Raw genomic sequence first — 6,157 nt, 5'->3', positions numbered from 1 at the left:
CAAAGGCCATGAATTCTTTTTGGTAATTTTCTATCAATGTTTCTGGAATTAAGTGACTGCTTGCTTCTGTAGCTTCGTCAATGATTTCCTGAGAAATTTTGACGGCAAATAAATCCATTTTCAAGATAATACAGTGTGGTTCAGTTTTAAATGTCAAAAAGTTGACATGCATTATGTCATTTTCCTGAAGAACGCTTTCTAAGGAAGACACAGACGTCCAAAGTAATTATGAAATGAGTATTCGTTATGTGATGTGAATGACATTCTTCAAAATTGTTTAGATGCTTCGATATAAGGGGATAGTCTTTATTTTCTACGCTCACTGGATATTATTCAAAATTGATAAAAATGTCTACTTGGGTTATTGTAGTTTTTACTTTAAAATGGTTCAAAAGGATTCAAATCTGGTCATCTGTGAGGTTTACAAGTTAATTTTTGACAAAAAAGAGTCAAAAAACAGAATTTCTGGACTAATGTTTACTGGCGTTCAATTTTTTAGATAGGTAGTGTAAAACTGATCATTGTATCAAACTTTTTTTTTATTCAATTAAATACTGGTAACAGTCCAAATTTTCGAACTAATTTAAATCTAAAAATTAGTGTTCAAGTCTAATATCGAAGCATTTAATGCTAAAATTGTTTACTTTCGTCAATGAAGAGTCTGAAACTTAACTTTTACTAAAAAAATAGTTTAAAATTCGATTCTTTGGTCCTAAAGGACAGTAAAGCGTCTAGAGGTCAATTTAATACTGACAAATCGTGAAATGGCATGTTTAAGCCGATAGAAAATGTTAAAATAGTTTTTTTAAGTCAAAACTTGGTAAGATAACCCTAAAACTCGATTTTCCAAGATGAAAGAAGTTTTAAAGCCCTTGCCTATAAAAAAAAACAAAGTAAAAAAAAATTGAAAAGTTAGTCTTCAAGTCAATTTTCATAAATCTAATGCCAATATCCTGTATTTAAGACTATTTTCAAGACTAAAATATTAAAATATATTTTCAAATTATGAACACTTCACTTGTCACTTTTCATTGAGTCACTTTTTGGTGTCCAAGTCAATTTTCAAGGTTGAAATGTGTGAATTTCTAGTCAAAAATTCTAGATAAAGTAGTTTTTTATGGCTACAAGTCAATTTTCACTACTAAAGTTTTTCAAGTTATCTGAAAACTATAACGACTGACTACACAGACAGTTTTTAAGCCTCTCAAGTTAAATTTCACAATTTTCAAATCAATTGTCAAAACTAAAGTCTTTCAATTTGTCTGGAAACTGTGAAAACTGGTTACAAATACAATTTTTAAGTCTCTCAAGTAAATTTTCACCGTTTCAAAGTAAATTTACTGGTTTCTAAGTCAATTTTCAAAACTAGTCTTTCAATTTGTCTGGAAACTGTGAAAATTGGCTACAAAGACATTTTTTAAGCTTCTTAAGTCGATTTTCACCGTTTAGAGATACTTATTTTGTCAAATTGAACAAGTAAAGTAAAAAAATACTGACATTTTTGAAAAATATCCAGTGACGTAGAGAGTAAGGCAGAAAAATGAAACTCATTTCTCTGTATTCATATCACTGGACAGTTTCAACAAACGTCATTAACATCACATAATGAGTATTAATTTCATATGTATTTGTTCTCAATTTGATTAAAATTGCTCCAGCGGTCTGACAGTTATGACAAGGAAAATGACATAATGTATGTTAACTTATTCTTTGATGGGCTTTCGAATGGTGAATTATTGACATTTAAAACTGGACCACCCTGTATAACTATCTCAGACAAAAGGTCTTATTGATGCTCGTTGCTAAATATGTGATTTTCCTTAGTAAACTGGTATGAACCTATAAATCAATAGTGACATATCAATATACAGGGTTAATGGGATGATAAAATCATTAAATATACCGGACATTTAAGGCTAAGTAGAACTTAAATTCTAGAGGTTACATTAAATTTTCTTTGCTTGAACATCTCATGAAAAGGTTTGTGCAAATAGGTACTTTTACTCTACTCATATCAACTTAAATTGAACTTACAGCATCTGCTGCAAAAAAGTAGGTACTTTTTCCAGCACTTGTAACTAACTCTTCTGGAGCTAAATAAAAAATATTTACAAATGTTTTGGCCCACTTTCTGGTCGTGGCTCATTAGTTTAACTAACATAAAAAGTTTAATTGGCCATTAAACTAATATTCACCTCCATCTAATAAATTTAATCCGGCTGCAACCGGCTTCGCGAAGTGAAGACATTAATGTCATCATACGCTTCAGCAACTCGAGAGAACACGTTCTTACCTACTTTGTTCCTAAGATGATATAATATTGGGACAAAGAATCTAACTTTCGACTAAGTAATTAAGTTTCTAAACTAATTTTAGACGAATTTATCCCAGAGAGGCGAAAATTGCATATAGCGAGCTGCCTTTGGGAGCGCGAACAAGATATTTTTCCTTTAATTGGTGCGCCTTGAGGTTTGTGACAATCTTCAAGTGATAAATGCATGTCAAACTTGAATTTTGCTACACAAAGGCTTAATAATTGTACAAGAAAATGTTCCCGGATGTTAAGCACGCCATTCTTATCAAACCGTTAAACACTAAAAGTTTAATAAAGGTTGGTATGTACAAGAAAATGTCCTTAAAAAGAACGGTTACAACTTTCAATTCAATGTTCATGTGGCTGTTGCAAGTTTTCAGGTCGAATAAACGAAATTAATTTGATTAGCTAATCCCCGAAAGCAAACAAATCACAATCGTTACAGGGGTCGGAGATGGAATGACTGAACATTTGTTTGTCCGAAATTGACGTTATCACAAAATTAGATTGGGTTTGGCATCGTTCACCCCGCAGCTTTAGGTCTGCTGTCACGTGAAACGTATGGCCTGGACATATTTTAGGAAGCCCACATCATAACTGAACAATTTTATATTGTCAGTCAACTTCAAGCAGATTGAAGTGATTTTCAAAATGATTCCAAACTGGCAATCATTACGATTATGAAACTTTAGTCTCAATTTAAGGAAATGTAGCACCGAGGCTAAATAGGCACTAATTTTCCTGTAATTTTTCACGCTTTATTTTAACGATAAGTGCACACCGCGGGGTCTGGCGAAAGCCGTGCTTTTTTCCATAGCCCATTTCCATGAATTAGGGTTCCATTAGTCAGTTTAAATTCATTATGCAGTTGCAAAAATGCGAAGCTCTGTGTTGCAGTCCCGGATGTGAAATATTACTTTATGCTATCCTCCCGTTCGTTCTAACGAATGTCAGGTGTAATATGAGATAATTTAGGGATTTGGCGTATCACTATGGCGGTTGCGTGATTGCGGAAATTTATACCAACCGTATGTTTTGCTTTATTTATTGTGGTGAAGCTTATGACAGACCTAAATTTGTTAGTGAAGAAAACTTTCTTATAATAATTTTCGACTGGCTTGTTCTTAGACAAAGTTAAAAACTAATATTTTCTTAAAAAATGCTTTTTATTTCGCTTGGTTAATTAAATTTGGAGACGAAAGTAACTAAAAATAGTAATAAACTTTCGCGGCCAAAAAGGGGGGGAATTCGAAAACGTCCAAGACAAACAACTGGCTCTCGAGCAAGACAGTGAAGCAGACGGTCTCGCAAAAAAATCCATTATTTAACTAGAGTAGGAAACGTGGCAAAAACAGCACTTCCACTGTTTGGCCGTAGAGTGTAGTCGAATAATTTTTCTCCCCGAAAGTAAGTTAAGAGGTGACAGGGTTGCAAAATTAATTACGGCGAACGTGAGATCATTAATAAAGACAAATTAGAAGAAAAAATGGCTGCAGACTACGGAAGTGTTGGTCGCTTTTGGCAAGTGGATTAATTACCCAAAAATACGGATTGAAATTTACGATCTAAGAATATTGAATTCATTTAAATTTTCGTCTGAATGTCGGTTATTCTGACAGTTTCATGGTAATACAAATTTTAAATAGTTATGTTCTTCGACCTTTATATAGAAAATAAAACTTTTCTCCCTCATTTGTGTAAAAATTTCACTTTTACACTTTAAGGAGTGAAAGTGATTTTCTTCCCTAGTTGCGCAAATTACTATTGTGTCCCTGGACGTGTTTTTGTTTCAAAAAGTTGTTATTGTGTCAATAATTTACCATTTGATAGCCCATCAAACAATAAGTTGACATGCATTAAGTCGTTTCCTTCAAAAATGCTTCTTAAGGAAAATACTTCTTCATTTTCTTCTGCGTCCATTAATGGATGTTTGCGATCACATTTGTCCACTGTTCCTTATTAGGTACGTATGGTATGCATTAGTTCTTGCATTGTTCACTGCCTAACGTTGCAGAGCCATGACATCTTTTTCCTGCCGATTCCTCTCTTTCTCTCAATTATCAATTGCAGGAATTGATATCGTATAGGTATGCTGTTTTTCCACGTTTAATGGTGTCTAACAGTTCCCGGTCTTTATTGATTATACTCAGGGCCTCATCGTTGGTTCTTCTTCCAGCTTGTTCATAGTGCTCACCTTCAGTGTCCATCCCTCCATGCCATAAGCAACACTGTCCAGACATAGCATATGCCAATCTAATTCTCAAGCCAAGATCGAAATCAGTATTGGTGATCACTTTTTTGAATTTCATGCGGGCATTTTCAATCCGGCATCTGATTTCTGTGTCTCCCGGTTTTCCTAGATTTCTAAATTTATTTACTCGCTCTATTGGTTGATTCTTATATTTTAGGCTTGAGTTTTGAAATTATTGTGGCTTTCGAGTAACTAACATAAATTTAGTCTTCTTGGTGTTGATATTGAGGCCCATGTTCTTACTGCATTCCCCGACAGTCCCAAGCATATCACCCAAATCCTCCATGTAATCTGCAATTAAAACTGTGTCGTCCGCATAACAAATATTGTTGACCCAAACACCATTCACCTTAACGCCCACGTTGCGTTCTTCTAGGGCTTTTTGAAAGATGGCTTCAGAATATAAATTGAAGAGAAGTGGGGAGGGGACACACCCTTGTCTGGCCTCTCTACAAATTGGTTTTGCTTCTGTGAGATCGTTACTAACTCTGACTTCAGCCATTTGGATGTCTTTTTGGTCTATGTTCAATCTACTTAGGATTTGGATCAGTTTATGATGTTGGACTCTGTCGAACGCCTTTTCATAATCGATGAAACACAGCATTATGTCCGTTCTCTGATCGTTGCAGTTCTGAATCAGTTCTTGAGTCGCAACTAATGCTTCTCTCGTGCCTAAACCTCGTCCGAATCCAAGTTGTGAAACACTTATGAAATTAATACTCATCATATGATGTTACTGATGTTTGTCAAAATTGTGCAGTGGCGCAGATACAGAAAGGGTGTTTTTATTTTTCAGTAAACCCAACTATAACAACAAAGAAATTGAAAAAGAAATTCTGATTTGTTTAAAAACCCAAAACCAACCTAACCCAACTTAAAAATTGTCTTGTAAACGGTGAAAATTGACTTAGAAAATGTCTTTGTAGTCAGTCGTCATAGTTTTCAGATAAATTGAAAGACTTTTTTCATTTTCGTAGAACTCTGGACTATTTTAGTACTTTAAAACTGCTTTCAGCTTGGAAAATCGAGTTTCAAGACTATTTTCAGTAAGTTTTTGACAAAGCAGACGTAAAAACCAATTTTTGCCACTACTAACATGATAAACAAACCATTATTGACCGATTAGTAACTTGAGAAATTAGTTTTCTCTACCTTAATAGTCATTGTTGACCTAGGTCAAAAATAGAGTCTAATCTTTGCCAATAATAAAGTCAATTAAGACATATGACTTGACAGACAGATAAATTAGGTTGTCTCTTCATGTTGTTGTTATCCTAAATTTTGTTAATAGTAGAAAAAACGTTATATTATCCATGGTTTAGACAGCTTTTATTGACCTTATGTCTTAAATATGTTTATATTTAATCTTGAGATACTGTTAATAAAAGCTTCTGTCTAAACCTTCTCTAAAGGTTTAAAAATGTCATTTCAAGTTTTGTCACTATTAAATTGACTTCTAGACAACTCAATGCTAAAAATTCGAGCATTTCTTAAAAATCTAGACTGTTTTGAATGCTTTAAAGGTTCAGCCTAAAATATCGAGTTCTAAGACTGTCTTAAATGACATTTTTAAGACTATATATGGTCTTGAA

The sequence above is a fragment of the Ips typographus genome, linkage group LG9 (genome assembly GCF_016097725.1).
Source record: "Ips typographus isolate SLU linkage group LG9, UJ_Ityp_2.0, whole genome shotgun sequence".
Lineage (NCBI taxonomy): Eukaryota > Metazoa > Arthropoda > Insecta > Coleoptera > Curculionidae > Ips > Ips typographus.
The sequence above is the reverse complement of the archived record's forward strand: the minus strand, read 5'-3'. Positions refer to the sequence as shown.